Source organism: Gorilla gorilla, chromosome 13 (assembly GCF_029281585.2).
Source record: "Gorilla gorilla gorilla isolate KB3781 chromosome 13, NHGRI_mGorGor1-v2.1_pri, whole genome shotgun sequence".
Taxonomy (NCBI): domain Eukaryota; kingdom Metazoa; phylum Chordata; class Mammalia; order Primates; family Hominidae; genus Gorilla; species Gorilla gorilla.
In genome coordinates, this window is record NC_073237.2 from 78542967 (window position 1) to 78561975 (window position 19009).

Here is a 19009-nt window from a genome sequence, read left to right on the forward strand (position 1 = left end):
TGCTGGTGATAAATAAGCAGCTATTAGCAATGATTCACATTAATTCCATGGTTTAAAACAGTTAATTTCCTCCTAGACACTTTGCAGCACACGTGCTAATACTTTTCCTCAATGTACTCTTATTATGGTACTCATGCTAACAAGGTCCCCCTCCTCTCTTGAACAAAACTATACATTTGTGTTCACTGTAAGGCTAGGCTTGGTGGAACCCACTCTGTTAGAGGCAAGTATTTTTGTTTAGATCTCTAGATTGGTTTAAAGGTATAGGGTGAGATATGTAAGACAGACTAGTTGGTTCAAATGTTGGATGATTTTCTTAACGTCACAAATTGTGCTGCAGGAGAAGGCAGTCATGCTGGGGAGAAGGGGGCTGACGGCCCACAGTCTTGTTCACGCTCCCTGTCACCTCTTCTGTTGTCTTTTGCCTTATCTTTCTACTTTGTTTCAGCAAGTCCTCAGGTAGCCTCAAAATGGCCTCAGTCAGCTTCTTTTCGAGGTTTCATGTATATATATCTCAGAGTATAATACTCTTGCCTCTGGTGTTTAACCAGTAAAATGACTGGTCCTGAGAGTTTTGCCTCATTGACTATCAGAACTTAAGTAGACATTCAATTAGTTACCAAACTCAACATATACCTGATTTATTTATAGAACATTGAAAACAGTCCTTACACAACATCCAAGTGCTACAAATGTATTAGGAGAAAATCAGCAGATAAAAGTATATTGAAAGAATAGATTATTCTGATTGGTGTCTTTGTTTATACTCATGATATTCTTTCTTGATAACTGGAATATATTTGATATTAGTTGAACAATGGTCTTATAGTCTAACAAACAAGGATTCTTATAACTTTCTCAACAGAGATAATACCACATTTTAAATTTAATTTTCCTTTTGTATAAAAACAACTTTTATTAAGCAACTAAGTCTAATTCTAGCTTAAAATATATTTATAAAGGATTTTAGAGGAAACTGTTAAAGAAACAAATGCCTAGATATAACTTGGTACTATTTTCAGTAAATTATTATTGTTAAATATAACCTGGGTTTCCTTCTGGTAGTGGTAGTGTTTCCTTTCATTCATTTTGAATCTCTTAATTAAGTCAAAGTCTTTTCTGTTTGTATTATGCTTCAGAGTCTTGGGCAGGCCAACAGAATTTATAAAAAAATGGGATAAATGCTCTTCCAAGGTCTTATCGTAGTCCAAAGGAAGGAGTGACCTATGATTCCATTGGAACTTTGAGGATAAATCAGAAAGGGAATCAGAGAGAACAGCATGCTTGGCAAAAGAAGGAGCGTGGGGAATAAAGCTGTAGAAGTAAAAATAACCTGGGAATTCCATAATCTAGGATGGAGATTAAGGAGAAATTGCTGGAGATACAGATGGAAGGGTACTTTGGGAAAAATCTTCAGTGTCATGGAAAGACATTCTAAAACATTTGTACTTGATTGGCAATCATTGATAGGTGTCTTTATTATTATTAAAGTGATTTAGAGAAGATAGTGATACAATCAGGAAGTTTTCCATGATCTGTTGGAAACATGACTGACAGAAATGTAGATATTGGAAAGACAACTGAGCAGGCTATTGTAATAATCAAAACTACAGTGTTTGGAAGCAGGCAGTGGCCGTGCAAATGGAAAGAATAAGATGTATTCAAGTATTTGAGTCAACAGAACTTGGTGACCTTTTTGAAAGGATGATGTACAAGGAAAAGGAGAAACTAAGGAAGGCTCCTTAGTTTAAAAGGCTCCTTAGATAAAAGGCAGTGTCCTTTCCTGAAGGAGCACATCTTCATGTCTGAACTCATATATTATATTAGTAACATAATATTCCTTTCTCTAAGACAGAAAAACAATAGTTGCTTATTGTCTATAAATACCTTGGAATGATCTTGCTGACCTTAATAGTGCCATAATAGTGCTATCCCCAAACTCATTGGCATATAAAATTAGCATCTTGTTTGCACATCTGTATATAATTAGAGCTCACATGATATAGGAGGGTTCATTTGGGCTTTGTGCCATAGTGTCTCTCATCCTTCTTGGACTAGCAGCTACTGGAGACATTTTCTTCTTATGGCAAAAGGCCTGGGCACAGGAGAACCAGCTCAACTGTGCATGAAAATTTTAAACATTTTTTCATTGCATGTCCTCCAACACTCCATTGGCCAAAGCAAGTCACATGGCCAATCCCCCGTCAAGGGGAGAGAGGTATTTTCTACCCACTGTGAATCAATGACACAGGTAGGAAAATATGATGCCATTACAGAAGAATAAAACATTGAGACCAAAAGTCAATCCACAATACTCTATATGGCTGTTTTTGTTACTCTGAGAACTGAGATTCCCTTTTCTTACTGAATAAACATTTCTCAAGTTTTTATGGTTAATCTTAGGATGATGCAGGGCCATCCCAATTGACCCTAATCCAACCAATGGTACTGCTGGATTTTGGTGACTATGTAACTGCCTGTAAATAGGTGTCTAGGTTGGACTGTCATGCTCCCTTTGGGTTATACCACTCATCAGCAATACAGCTCCGCTGCTGTTGTAAATCTTAATATTTTCCCTAGAGATAGGCCAATTCCAAGGTATTGACCAGCTCTGATCCTGTTTAACTTACGAGAACAATCAAGCTCCCTACTTGAGGTGATACCATATTTACAGTTCTTGGGAAAGAATGACTAAATAAATGTCACGGAGAGGAAGTCATAAGAGGCAGTGTCTGCCTCTGCCTGGAAATGCTGTGTGTGTCTTTGATTCTGTCTCCATTGTCACCTGGAATGCTTTACCTCAGTTGTTTAAGGGTTTTCCACTGCAGTTTCTTTTTGCTATCTCTTGCATTCCTTCCCATAAGGTAGGCAGTTTACAGTAATAGCATTGGAATGAAGCTCTGCTTCAGGCAGGAAAGGTTAAACATTTTAAAAATGCAAACCAGATAAAATTTTAAAAACCTCAAAATAGTCTTGGAGCCACAATGCCTCTGTGCCATCCCCAGCCATTCTCTTTAACAAAAGACATCCCTCTCTTATGCAAGCTTCTCATTTGTCAGGGGAGAGATTTCCCTGTCTCCTCGGCGCACACTCTGTATAATTTAAGGTGACTCACTGTACAGGAAAGTTCACCTTCCATTAGCATGTTTTCTTTAGTAAGCACTCTCTTGCAAGTGCTGTAGTGTAAACATGAGTGCCTACGAATATGAACATTTATTAAATAGCACTGATGAATATTTCAATACCTCGGGGAGAGCAATTCACAGCTCAATCATTCAAGCTGTTTTAAGTGCAGCACAGGACAATTCCACTACATCTTCCATTAATATTTAATTGCCCATTTTATTCTGTTTACCTTTTTGGTTAATATATAATTTAAAGCTCTTCTACTAAAAAAGGGGGAAAAGAGAACAGCTGTTCATCTGCTTTTAACAAATCTCTGGTGAGAGCTTTTACCTCATTTAAAATTCATTGCAAAGAGTTTTTATTTAATATCAGTAACACAAAACCTTAGGTATTAAAAGTAAAACTTGGAAGTGACTCTCATGCAAAAAGCTTAGCTGTGACTCGGGTTTGATTACACATCCATTCCTGAGTGGCAGGCATTGACAGGAAATGTCTGAATCGCCAGCAATGGCGCCATGTGTCACGTCCTCATGAAATAGAATCACTGTAACTCGACCTGACACATTCTGACAACATGTTGGAAAGTTGTTATGCACCCTGCAGAAAGTCAGTACTGTCATCCTGGCAATGCAGATTTTACTGACTAGATAAAACACATATCTGCTTGCTAAAGGACAAGGAAGTCAAATAGGTGCATGGCCTCGAGGATCTGGGGAATCCCTGAGGCACTAAAGATTCACTTCTCCTTGGCCCTCCTTTGGTGGTTGCCACCAGTTTCTCTCTTTACTGGTTCAGATTCCCAAGGCCTATCTCTTGTCATGTGATAGCTTTCCTTTCCTTTCCTCCTAGTGGGCTGCAGTTTGTGTGTCACAAGTCTGTTTCTAAACTGCTCCCAGTGGCAGGGACCTTGACATTAATGACAGATCTCTACATTTTTGGGGTCTCCCAGGCCCCTCAGGTCAGTAAGTAAAACCCACCCCAGATCCACCCCAGAGAGAGTCACCCTATCCTTTCTTTTTCAGTCACCTGGAATCAGCTGCTTTCTAGAACAATGAGCTACATAATCTGTTTTTTTCCTGTTCAATTTATTCGTTGCAGTGGATTCATTCCTCCTGTTTAAATATTCCCAGCATGGCCAAGTCAGCATCAGCATGAACCTCAAAAATACCATCACCACTGTCATTTCACTTGAGCTCAGGAGTTTCTTCTCCAGGGTGGGCTTTCCTTATCTGCTTTTGCATCACTTCATTATTGCTTTCCCCAGTCTCTGCTGAGTTTGGTTCACTTTCTTCATCAGACTCTCCTTCAATAGACACTCTCACATAATGCTTCCTTTCACTCATTCATTTATTCGGCATCTGATCCAGTGTTCTGAAAATATAGGCATTCAGTAGGGAGGAAAGGAGAGAGGAAGAGAGAAAGAGAAGAGCCACCTGCCTTTATAGAGCTTACATTATTTGTGGAGGAGTCATTTGATTTTGAGCTGTATTGATGACTAACATAGGCATCATGGCACTCTACCTCTGTCCTCCCCTGGATACTGGGATGTTCCTTTAGCTGTGTCCAGAGTGCCTCAAGATTCAGCTAGAAAAGGAAAGAGATCAAATACTATTATAATTAGATTGTGAAGACATCCCCAATGGTTCACTTCTCCCTGTATCAACACCCTCTGAGGCTCATCCAATGAGGTGAAGTCTGTTTTTTAACCTCTTGAATCTAGGTCATCCTTGTTACTTACTTTGGCCAATAGAATATGGATAGAGAAATGATGTGTGAATTCTGAGCCTAGGCCTCAAGAGGTCTGTTTGCTTCTATTCCCTTTTGGACCCTGGCTCTGCCTGGGCTAGCCTGCAGGAAGATCAGACACTCCTAAAGGAGCACATCTTCATGTCTTAACTCACATATTGTATTAGTAACATAATATTCCTCTCTCTAAAATAGAAAAACAACAATAGTTGTTTATTGTCTATAAATACCTTGGAATGAACAGAGATATCTCTGCTGAGGCCATTCTATGATAGCCAGCCAGCCTCTATACATGAGAGTGGGCCTGAACAAGATCAGCAAAGTGCTTACACAACACAAGTTGACCACAGATGTATGAGTGATCCTAACTAAGACCAGAAGAACTTTCCTAACAAGAAGGGCAGAAGGCCAGTTCTCCCATATACTTGTGAGCAATAAAAATGCATAATGTTTTAGGCCTCTAAATATGGGGGTGGTTTGGAATGCTGTAATAGCTAACTGACAAAGGTATTCTCTAAACTTTTCTTATAGTCCACTTAGGTGAGACATACTCCTATACTCTCTGCCTCCCTTATCCTGTGGCAAACCCCACTCAACCAGATCTTAGGATTTGACAATTTGAATTTATTTTTAAAATTGTTTCAAGTTTCAGGGCCAGGCAACTGGATCAAATCCCTTAAAAATTGAGCTCAGACCACGGTGAGCTAGAAATAAAATGAGAACCAAAGGCTGAAGGAAGAGGAAAGACATGGTTTAAATTTATTGGAAGAGAGAATAGTGTAACAGTTTGGATTGATTTGTATCTCATCAGAAAGGGCTCACATATCTCTGGGTGTAGCCATTTACCAGCTTGAATGGAAAAGCTGATGCCATGATGTAACTGTATGCAGTTCAAATTGTGGTTACAACTCACATTTCCATCCCTCTTCCCCCATTATCCTCTGTATTAATTCAATCACAGAAGTTAGGTGAGTTGGTGGGGAGACCTATGAAGTCATCTTGTTTTTTTCCCAAGAGCCATATCTGAGTTTCTACCCATAGTGTATTTTCAAATGCTTTCTCTAATATGCTTGAAAATGGCTTGAGCAATGATCTACCCTAAAAGCTTTAACTGGAAATAAATTCTATAAGCACTTTACCAGAAGAGAAATTAATGCAGAGAAAAATAATTGGAGTTATATCTGACCAAAACCCATGTAAGCAAGGAAATTTAGAGTAATGTTCAGATTTTCTTCCTCTCTTCTCCTTTCTTTGCTCTGTGTTTTGCTACAGAGGTATCAGATACCTTTCAGTGGGGCCTAAGAGAACATAAGGGTTAGAGTTAGGTCTAATCATGATTCAGGGACTACTCAATTACATGACTGGTCTGAATTTCCTAGATATAGGCAAATCCTCAAAGGTTTACCAAACTCAACAAATTCAGATGATTTGTAAGGAGAATAATTTGATCCGTAGAGAATCACAATATTTTATTGCATTACAACTGAGCCTATGCAAGCATCTTATAGTTTGTAAATTATGGCCTTAGGAGTCTCAAATCCTGGGTTTGGCCCTAGTGTCATTGCTTTGACTTTATATAGAATATCCTTATTCCTAAAATATCAAAGTGGAATAAGGGGATCCAGACTGGAGTAATTTCTGAGCTGGGTGGATTTTCATGGGTTTCTACAATAGCTGGTGAGGAATCTAGAGTTGAAAAAACATGAGTATGAATCTCACATAAGGGTTAGCATAATCTTGGTCAAGGTTACCTAAATATTTGAAATCTCAATTTTCTTATTTTTAAGATGGAGAAAATAAGATATTTCTCCTATAATTATTAGGATCAAATAAAATAATATATGTTAGAGGAAATAGACCAGTACTTCCCCAAGTGTGTTCTGTCCTGTGTTAAAAGGGATTATGTATGAAAAGTACTCTGGGAAACTGTGTCAAGTGAAATTAAACAGTTTTCTCTGCTGTAGGACTTCATAGAGTTTTTAGTAGACTAGAAGTCAGAGTGAATCTCATTTTTTAGATCCATTTGACTACGGCACTACAATATCAGTAGGAAAGGTATTATGCAGAACATAGTAAGTGTCCAGAAATGTTAATTTCCTTGCCTGTTCCTTCATCATGGACTGGTCCTAGTGGCTTGGTAAGCTTTTAAAGGTGGATCTGTTTTCTGATTCTCTCGACCCCATTCTCCAATGTTTCCACAGTGAGGAGATGACTGACTTAAGCGTGGTTATCCTTTCAAACCTGTAAGACTAAGTTTTGCCACTCTGGGCATAGGATGTTGTTCCCGTCCTCAAGTCTTCTGTCACAGTCTAAAAAAAAGTGGGGGCTTCTGTCCACCTGACATCCTTTGCCCCATCTCTCTAGATTTGCTGTTGTAACCATTGCATAGATCTGAAATAATTGCTTTTATGCAGAGTGGATAGTGTTGACTACATCAATACTTACTATTTTAACGATATGAAAGTGAGATAGAATAGCCTCTTACATATTTATTGATATGTTTATCTGTTTGCTGATTTCTAGCTATAAATTTTAAAAATAACATTTATTAGGTTGGTGGTAATGGAATGATTAAAATGCATAAGTAAAAAAGGCTCATCATACCATCCCACATCATGCTTGTTAGCATTAAAACAAATTCCCTTGATTAGAAAATTCAAATAATAGTCAAAAATAAGAAACTAAAAGTAAAAGCCCCTATAACTAGAGATTTAGAGCAGCTTTATTCATAATTGCCCAAACTTGGGGGCAACCAAGATGTTCTTCAGCAGGTAAATGGATAATCTGTGGTACATCCATACAATGGAATACTATTCAGTACTAGAAGAAATAAATGATCAGACCATGAAAAGACATAGAAGAACCTTAAATGCATACTACTGAGTGAAAAAAGTCGATCTGAAAAGGCTATGTACTATATGATTCAAACCGTATGGCATTCTGGAAAAGGCAAACAGTAAAGAGGTCAGTGTTCGCTTGGGGCTAGGGGGAAAGAGGGATAAATAAGCAGAGCACAGAAGATTTTAGGGCAGTGAAACTCTTCTGTATAATACTATAATGGTGGAGCCATGTCGTTATACGTTTGTCCAGACTCACAGGATGCACAACACCAACAGTGAACCCAAATGTGAACTATGGACTTGGGGCGATAATGATGCATCAGTGTAGGTTCATCCATTGTGGAGAATGCAGCAATCTGGTAGGGGATGTTGACAGTCGGGGAGGCTATGCATGTGCAGGGGCATTGTGTATCTGGGAACCCTCTATACTTTCTGCTCAATTTTGCTGTGAACCTAAAAATAAAGTGTATTTTTAAAAAAAAGTAAAAGTCTCTCCTTCTCACATTAGGCTCTCTTTCTTTCTAAAGGCAATCAAGTCTTACATATCTTTGTCAGACAGAATTGCTATACATAAATTGGCAGTACACCTACATATATGTACATATGTATGTGCTTCTGTATATAAAATACATATTTTATTTATACAAGGGAATCTTATGTCTCTGTCTATCTTTGCCATTCTAATGGGTAAAAATAGCATCTCATATTTGTCTGAATTTACATTTTGAGCTTTGAATAAGGTTTAGTCACTTTTCATATGATTAATGCTCTCTTGTATTTGTCTTCTGTGTGCCTATCCTTTGCTCATTTTTTGATTGAGTTATTCTATTTTTAAAAATTATATGTTTATATTACCTCTTTTTAAATTAAGAAAATTATCCTGATATTTAATATATGTAAATTGAATAATATTTTATATATATTGTAAAAATGTTTCCTATTTTGCCATTATTTTATTTTTCCATATAGAAATTTAAAATTTTTATACTGCTAAATTTGTTATTCATTATTTTTTTATATGTTCATCATGTGCCTTGACCAGAAGACCTTTTATGTTCTAAGATTATAATAATTTTATTTGAACTTTTATTGAGAACTTTTGAAGATTCATTCTTTTTACATTTAAATCTTTGTTATAGCCAGAATTTGTTTTGGCATAAAGAATAATAGAAGGATTCAACCTTCATATTTCCAAACATCTATTCAATTGTTTTGACTTCATATATAGGCAATCCTGCTTTTCTGCATGGATGAAAAATGCTACATTTAAATTAGTATCCTGTATGTATTTTGTTCTACATCTGAATTCTCTGTTAAATTACTTTGTATACTCCTATTCATAACAGTTATCATTTTCTGAGATAGGTTTTCCCAAGAAAGGAATAAAATAAACGTTTTTTAAGTAGAAAAAGCTGGGGTTTTATAAGACTGAAGATTTATTATAAAATGAAACTTTTAAGCCTAACAATTTACCATTCAAATGTTTAGACAAACTTACTGAATTAGAAAATTTTATGTGTGTGTCTATATCTGTGGGTGTATGAGAGAGAAAGCCAGACAGACAAACAGAGAGACAAATGCAGAGAGAGAGAGGATTTTATCATTTTATTGATGTAAGACTTTAACACTAGCAGTAAAAGAAAAAAATACTAAAACTGGTTATTTTATACACCCCAAGTTCCAGTTCTCAACAGGGTAATTTTATTGTCAGGTTGCTATAATTCTAAAACTTAAAAAGTGATAATAAGCTCTGTAAAAATAAACATTTTTTATTCACCAACTGGAAAGAGCAAAGTCAATGCAATTTACACAATTATCCTCCTAAAATTTCTGTGTAGTGAGCCAGTCTTACTATTCACATTTAAAGATGGGTGGGAAAGGTAAAAAGAGGTAAATCTTCTGATTAAAACTAGAAATGAATCAGGGCAAGGACTAGAACCAAACCCCCAAAGAGACAAGTGCTCTCTATATAATAGATACCCTCATTGGAAAGAGCAAGGCTGGATATTTGCTTGGCTTTACTTTGTTGTTATTGTTAAAGGATACTAAAGTTAAAGGTCATAGCTAATGGTGAAACCTCACAGAGCATGTGAAACCTTCAACAAAGCTTTCCAAAATGACTCGACTTTACTTCCAGCATCCAAATGTGGGTATAATGATCCCTTAGAGATTATTAAATCAGAGAAATTTTAAATAAATCAAACTGAAGCTTCAGAACTATGGGGTAGGGCCAGGAGTATCCTCTTTATCTTTGGGCAGTTGCAATTATGCCTGTATGTTTTCACAATTTTCAGAGAGGAACTTGGGAGTAGATTCTAATCTAACAGTTCATTTCCTGTATCAAAAGGGATGGTACATATGCTCTTTCCTTTCTGATTACATCCTTCCTAAATGTTGTTCTTTCACCAAAATTAAACTGACTGTTTTGTTACCTTTCTTAAAGCAGGGATGATTCCATTCAGTTATGATAGTCACTGTCTAAGCCCCTTGCTTTTTATGAAAATAACACAAATTCAAAAATGAATCTCTTAAAAACCTGTCTGTTTCTTTCCCATTTCTTTCTGATGCTTTTTGTCTGGATTTATCAGATGAAAGATACTCTATCTTTATCAGCAGTAGCACTATTATCTATTCACTTCCGAATTCTCATGCTTTCAGTAGAAGGAATCTGATCCCTAAATCAGACAAATCTCTAGTCTTTTATATTTGTAAAGACAGCTGCAAGTAATTGTTTAGTGTCTCTACTATTTCCTTTTCCATTGTCTCTAATTCCCCCTGTTATTATTGTAAGTGCACACAATTTATCCTTGATGTTTGTCCTCTTAAATACACATAGCACTTGCGAAAACAGTTTTTAAAAATTGGTTATAATGTTCTGTTATTTCTAGTGCTTGCTATTTAAATTTTATCCTTTAATTTTTGATTACCTGTTTGCAATTTTGACCTTTATAAGCCAGACTTTTTCATTTTAACTTAATGACTATTTTTTTAACCTTTCACAATATGGGTAATTCAATACCCAGAAGAAGGGAACAAAACATCTTCACCAGCTAAATCCGCTTATGACCCTAGAAAACTTCCTTCTAAGTGACCACCATAAGCACAGGAGTTCTGAGGCTCCAGGGAAACTCCTTTTCCTTCTCATTCATCTCTCCCAGCCTGAGCATGCTGGTTGTCGACCAAGCTTCAGCAAGACCAGCATTGCCACCTACTTGGGTCCCCTCTATCTGGAGTCACACTCTGGCTCACCTAGTTCTGGGCACACTTAACTCTACTAATAAGCAATTTGTAAACTTCATACCTCTTTCAAAACACTAGAGGTATCTTACCAGGTTGAATGAACAGTTCAGTTTTGTTTCAAGCTGTGCCAGAGAAGCACTGTGCACATTTTCAGTGTCTCAGATTGTCAACATTCTTCGCACTGCTTTCTGTCACCTCCATGGTGGATGAGGAAGTACAAATGTTGTAGAAGAAGCTATCTAGAGACTGCCCAATAACCCAGACTTAATGTTTTAGCAGTGTGGTTCTGCTCATAGCCTCCCACTATACCATGCTGTGACTCCATCACAGCCTTCGCCTAGGACACCCTTCTGCTGGTCCTCCTCTTAACATCCTGTTAACATCTCAGATAACTTCTACTTGTTCCTTAAGAAAATTTTCATTTTTGTATGCATGCACTTAGTTCAGAGGGCCAGCTATTTCCACAAGGCAGGTTAAGGCTAATCAGTGCCTAGTTTCCTTTCTTCAATTCCCCCACATAGAGTCTATCACTTTTTACTTGTTTACCTTATTCTTTGTGTATTTACATTTTAGGCATTATTTGTTGACTTCCTAGTATGGAAGATGAGCATTTGGTTCTCCCCTACTGATCACTCTCTAATATGTCTATTCCAATATCTTTATCACTCTGTTTATAGCCTTAGAGTATTTGATAGTCCTTGGATGTCTGCTCATATTTCCAAGTAGGGGCACGTCACTTATTGGAAGCTCTAAGCATGTGAGTGGGATTAATTGGCAGTATCATCATTGTAGGGTGATCTGGTTAAGGTGATGTTGGAGAACTCCAGATTTCATATCATTTTGTCTTTTCTCATGTCGCAACAGTTTCTTGAGAAGATCTCTGGATCTCAGTTTAATGGACTTTGAGAGTTGGAAACATGAGCTCTAAAATTCCCTTCATATATCAAATATTCTACGTATCTTTTCCCCCCTCTAACTAGAATTAAGCAATATGGTAGTAAAAAGGAATCCATAGAGCAAACTTTGTTATTTGTCCAGGCATCAAACGGTTATAATTGGCAAAAACAGTTGACATTTCACCACAACATGGGTTGAATTTTGTTTAAAAACAAGTAATTATTAAAATTTAATTAAGAATAAAAAATTAGATTTATGGTTTTAAAAAAGAATATGTAATAGTAATGTATGTTGCCCCTGCCTTTGAAGTCATGCCTGATTTTAAGAGATATTATGAGTGAAAACATTGAAGTGTGCTGAAGAAAGCAGTAACTTATTCTGAAGGGTCTCAGTAAATGCAGGAAATCTTGGGAAATTGCAGGAAAAAATGATTCTATCACAAATTTTAACATCAGTTCACTGGATGCTTTCTTACACATGCAGCTGAATCTTGATTTATTTTGTTAATGAGCACTGTGCTTTACTATAAATTTTCTTCTTACTGTATGCATTACTAATACTTGCAGATTATTTTTCTGGTAAGGTATGATTTATTTTGAAGATTTTAATTTTTGGCGAAGGGAGTCAGATTAACATTAGGAAGTAGATTGAAATTTTGTTTTGTTTTATTGTTTAGAGTTTTTGAACTTTTTTGTTTTGTTTTAGATTTTTTAAAATATGTACAGCTGGCCCTTCTAGTTTGTTGGGACTTGTGCTAAAGTGTGCTAATTCTTTCAGGCCTTGGAATGCTTTCTGATACATTGAATATTGCAACCACTTTTAATTATTATTCTAGAATCCTAGTCGACTTATGTACCTTCTAAAGTGGTTTAACCAGAAAGAATATTGAACACAGAAAGTCATGGATTCTGTGTCAGTTTAATAAAATAGTAAAACTTTTTAAGATTGGCTCAGTGTGAAACAGCCTTGTTGCTTGGGGTAGCACCTGAAGTTCTTGGTCTCATGGCCGAAGAAATCAAGAACGCAGACACACCAAATGTCAGGTCAGAGCAGAGGCAGAAGTTTAATAGGCAAAAAAAAAAAAAAAAAAAAAAAGAAAACAGCTATCTGCAGCAGAGAAGGGTCCCAAAAAGGGTTGCCATTCAGCAGTGAAATGCAAGTGTTTATAAGCTAGTGGGGAAGCAGCATCTTATCTACATAGGGTGTGAAAAACTGGTTAGGACCAGGTGTGCCATCTGAATAGAGGGTGAATCTCTGGCAGCCCCCACATCAATCTTTTATTACACAGGCAGGTCCTTTGCCTGAGCTACTCCATGTTGCTTTCCTACTGTGTATGTGTTAAAAAGCGGGAGGTGGAGCCCCCATGGTGACATGCCTGGTCCCCAGCTACCCCCTTTCTATCCGTGCAGCTGCAGGCATTCCCCCCTTGCAAACTTCCAGCTTCCTTATCTATGTTTGCAGCCTGATCTTCCAGGCTGCTCTTTATTAGAAAAGAAGTGATTTCTTGGGCTGCTTTTTGCCAGAAGGGAAGTTCTGCCGAGGACTTTTTTCCCGAACTATGTGCCTAGCTAGTTTTTTTCTACCTCCTCTCTCAAATGCATATTCGTACCTCCAAAAGCATATTTTATTTTCTGAAGAGATAGCCTACTTCTTCACTTAGGATAAGAAATTAAAGTTTTAATCTCACAATTATCTAATATTCTTTACCACTAACCTCAAACAGAGGTAATGAATTATTTCTAGCAGTTTCCTCACCGAGCACCAAAGTTATTCTTAGAAACTAGATATGGTTTGGTTCTGTGTCCCCACCCAAATCTCAGCTATAATTGTAATTCCCATAATCCCCATGCGTCAAGGGCGGGACCAAGTGGAGGTAATCAGATCATGTGGGCAGTTTCCCCCACGCTGTTCTTGTGATAATGAGTCTCATGAGATCTGATGGTTTTATAAGCAACTGAGATTTCCCCTGCTTGTACCAACTCTGTGCTGCCACCCTGTAAAGAAGGTGCCTGCTTCTCCTTTGCCTTCTGCCATGATTGTAAGTTTCCTGAGGCCTTCCCAGCAATTCGAAACCGTGAGTCATTATATCTCTTCCCTTTATAAATTACCCAGTCTCAGGTAATTCTTCATAGCAGTGTGAGAATAGACTAATATACCACACTTCTGTTATCATGGCTTCAGGCTTGACCTGAACCCCTTCTTTTATCCTGCCAATCCACAGTGGCATGCATGCTTTCTTTACCTTTGGTATGTCTTCAGTTTCTATTCTCTTGTCTTCTTTTAAGACCCTATGGACTACCCCTTTCTTCCCTATCTACCTTTGCCAGGCATGTAAAACTTCCTTTTTCCCTTTTTCATGCCCTGTGCCCATGGTCAGCAAAACTACCCCCATACTTAGCCTTGACTGCTGACTCCATTTTGGGCAGAATCTTCTCACTTAGGCCCTCCTCCATCCCAGGAGAAGAACTAGGTTACAAATACGGTTGTTTCCCAGCTGGTATTTCTGAAAATGTAAATGAAAGACAGTTTAAGGGGAAGAGCCTGGAGGAAAATGAGGCTAATTTGCTTTACCATTTTTTTTAACTGTCCATATGTAACCACTACCGGAGGCCTTTAATTTAAATTCTGGAGCTCTAGGATCTGTGAGACTCCCCATCACATTCTCTCAGCTTCTGCTTGGGATTCTTGTCCTTAGCATTAGAGACTTTTTTTCTGCCTAGATAATTTCAAAATGCAAATTACAATAGAAACAACAACAGTAAAATCATATAACATCTATTGAAAACTATAGTCTAATCACTTTTATATACATTTTCTCATTTAACACAACAACTTAATGACCGGGGCCTTATCAAAGTCCTCATTTGAAAGAAGAGGAAACTGAGGCTTAGATGTGTAAATAAATCAGCAAGCATGTGTTGAACCTTGGAATTGCATCTAATTCTACTTGTCCAAAGCCCAGCTCTTAATTACTAGGAATATTGACTCCTTCTTTGCTCCGTGTTTTAACATTTCAAAGTGATTTCTGAGATGTACTGTTTGACTTCCTATTAATGTCAAATTAGAGGTTTTACATTAAAAAGCTTTTATTTTTGGTAGAGTGTGACCAAGAATGAATGGCTCAATATATGCAATAATACTATTTTATATTTTGTGCAGTGTTTTACTATATAGGGCATATTTTCAGTATTTGGCCCCCACATGAATCCTGTAAGGATGCCTGCTCTAAAGATGAAAAGTTTGATTTTTGAGAAATCAAGGAACGTGCCTAAGGTCATATGTGAATGGCAAAATTGAAACATGGAGCGCAGTGTTTTGACAACAACCATGCCTTTCTTCCTAATGCAGCATGGTATGTTACTGCTTACCAGGAATAACTGCTCCAAAGCATCTCTGATATGAAATTTCAGCTGTGTACTAGCCCTGCTATGTTCTGGAAGTGAGAAAAGGAGTAAAGTATAAGAATATTTCCAGAGTTATATATATATACCAGAAATCCAATAATCATTTGAGGTCTTATATGCCAAGAAGGAGACTGGTATCCTGTAGGATATTCTGAAGAAATCTTCCCTCAGTACCCAGGACAAAGTAAACCTCTGATGCTGATGCCTTTATGACCACTATTCCTGCCACATCCTCTGTATATCAGAAAGTCAGTGTTCTGTAGGCTTCCAAGTACAGTGTATTCTGTATATATATCCATGCCACCAGATCTATGGTGAATTTCATGTCATAGATTTCATTTTGGTTTAATGTTGAAATTGCACCATCAATTTTAGCAGCATCTTTATTAGAGGTACATCAGTTTTCCCAACTGCTGCAGCATGACAGTGTAATTTCCTGAGTAAGCCCTTTGATTAAAGAGAAAGTCTTTTTGGTGATACCACTTCAGGCTGAACAGAAAGTGCCAGCACCTCAGTAAAACCCATTCAATAACAAATCTCACATGCTGTTCTTATTAATAACTCTTGATATGGTTTGGCTGTGTCCCCACCCAAATCTCATCTTGAATTGTAACTCCCACAATTCCCACTTGTCATGGGTGGAACCCAGTGGGAGGTGATTGAATCATGGAGGCAGGTCTTTCCCATGCTCTTCTCATGATAGTGAATAAGTCTTATGGCATCTGATGGTTTCAAAAATGAGAGTTTCCTTGCACAAGCTAGCTCTCTGACTGCCACCATCCACGTAAGATGTGACTTGCTCCTCCTTGCCTTCCACCATGATTGTGAGGCCTCTCCAGTCATGTGGAACTGTAAGTCCATTAAACCTCTTTTTCTTCCTAATCTCAGGTATGTCTTTATAAGCAGCATGAAAACAGACTAATACAGTAAATTGGTACCAGTAGAGTGGGGTGCTGCTGAAAAGATACCTGAAAATGTGGAAGCGACTTTGGAACTGGGTAACAGGCAGAGTTTGGAACAGTTTGGAGGGCTCAGAAGATGACACAAAAATGTGGGAAAGTTTGGAACTTCCTACAGACCTGTTGAATGGCTTTGCCCAAAATGCTGATAGCGATATGGACAATAAAATCCAGGCTGAAGTGGCCTCAGATGGAAATAAGGAACTTGTTGGGAACTGGAGCAAAGGTGACTCTTGTTGTGATTTAGCAAAGAGATTGGTGGCATTTTGCCCTTGTGATAGAGATTTGTGGAACTTTCAACTTGAGAGAAATGATTTAGGGTATCTGGCAGAAGATGTTTCTAAGGAGCAAAGCGTTCAAGAGATGACTTGGGTACTGTTAAAGACATTCAGTTTGTAAGGGAAGCAGAACATAAAAGTTCAGAAAATTTGCAGCCTGGGCCAGGCGCGGTGGCTCATGCCTGTAATCCCAGCACTTTGGGAGGCCAAGATGGGCGGATCACGAGGTCAGGAGATCCAGACCATCCTGGCTAACATGATGAAACCCCGTCTCTACTAAAAATACAAAAAATTAGCTGGGCATGGTGGCGGGCACCTGTAGTCCCAGCTACTCAGGAGGCTGAGGTAGAAGAATGGCATGAACCCAGGAGGCAGAGCTTGCAGTGAGCTGAGATTGTGCCACTGCACTCCAGCCTGGGTGACAGAGCGAGACTCCATCTCAAAAAAAAGAAAAGAAAATTTGCAGCGTGATAATGTGGTAGAAAAGAAATCCTATTTTCTGAGGAGAAATTCAAGCCAGCTGCATAAATTTGCATAAGTAATGAGGAGCTGATTGTTAATCCCTAAGACAATGGGGAAAATGTCCCCCTGGGCATGTCAGAGGTCTTCATGGCAGCCCCTCCCATCACAGGCCTGGAGGCCCAGGAGGAAAAAATGGTTTCGTGGGCTGGGCCCAGAGTCCCTGTGCTTTGTGCAGTCTAGGGACTTGGTGCCCTTTGTCCTAGCCATTCCAGCCTTGGCTGAAAGGGGCCAACGTAGAGCTCAAGCCATGGCTTCAGAGGGTGGAAGCCCCAAGCCTTGAGAGCTTCCACATGACACAGAAGTCAAGAATTGGGGTTTGGGAACCTCCACCTAGATTTCAGAAGATGTATGGAAACACGTAGATGCCCAGGCAGAAGTTTGCTGTAGGGACCGAGTCCTTGTGGAGAACCTCTGCTAGGGAAGTATGAAAGGGAAATGTGGGGTGGGAGCCCCCACACAGAGTCCCTCCTGAGGCACTGCCTAGTGGAGCTGTGAGAAGAGGGCTACCATCCTCCAGAACCCAGAATGCTAGATCCACTGACAGCTTGCACAGTGCACCTGGAAAAGCCACAGACACTCAATGCCACCCTGTAAAAGTAGCCAGGAGGGAGGCCTGTACCCTGCAAAGTCTCAGGGGCCAAGCTGCCCCAGTCCGTGGTAACCCACCTCTTGTATCAGCATGACCTGGGTGTGAGACATGGAGTCAAAGGAGATCATTTTGGAGCTTTAAAATTTGACTGCCCTGCTGGATTTTGGACTGTGTGGGGCCTGTAGCCTCTTTGTTTTGGCCAATTTTTCCCATTTGGAATGGGTGTATTTACCCAATGCCTGTATCCCACTGTATTTAGGAAGTAACTAACTTGCTTTTGATTTTACAGGCTCATAGGCAGAAGGGAATTACTTTGTCTTAGATGAGACATTGGACTGTGGACTTTCGAGTTAATGCTGAAATGACTCTTGGGAAGGAATGATTGGTTTTGAAATGTGAAAGGGACATGAGATTTGGGAGGGTCCAGGGGTAGAATGATATGGTTTGGCTGTGACCCCACCCAAATCTCCTCTTGAATTATAATTCCCACCCAGTGGGAGGTAATTGAGTCAAGGCAGTAGGTCTTTCCCATGCTGTTCTCATGATAGTGAATAAGTCCCATGAGATCTGATGATTTTAAAACCAGGAGTTTCCCTGCACAAGCTCTCTCTCTTTTTGCCTGCCACCATCCATGGAATATGTGACTTGCTCCTCCTTGCCTTTTGTCATGATTGTGAGGCCACCCTACCCATGTGGAACTGTAAGTCCATTAAACCTCTTTTTCTTCCCAGTCTCAGATATGTCTTTATCAGCAGTGTGAAAATGGACTAATACAGATCTCCTTATGTGAAGTACTGAAGATCAGCTGGCAACACTATTCTTCAAAATACTAGAGCAGAATTTTCCCTCATATTTAAATATCAAAAAATCAGAGGTCATCTTAACAAATTGCCTTGTATGATTGTCAAAAGCAATAGCAAGGGAAATCCTTAATAAATTACTGATTATGGAGTGAAATCATTACTGTAGTAACTTAAAGTATTCTAGATATAGAAACAAAGCTGTCTTTTCAAACTCTTCTTTTTGTCTAAAAATTTTTATGGAATTAAAATTCACATAATATAAAAGTAACCATTTTAAAGTAGACAATTCAGTGGCACTTTTTATGTTCATAATCTAGTTCCAAAATATTTTTGTCACCCTAAAAGGAAACAGTTTAGATCCCGTTATAACTGAGAACATGTGGTATTTGGTTTTGTGTTCCTGTGTTAATTCACTTAGGATAATGGCCTCCAGCTGCATCTACGTGGCTGCAGAGGACATGACTATGTTCTTTTCTATGGCTACATAGTATTTCATGGTATATATGTACCATATTTTCTCTGTCCAGTCGTCTATGAATGGTCACCTAGGTTGATTCCATGTCTTTGCTATTGTGAATAGTGCTGCAATGAATATGTGAGTGCCT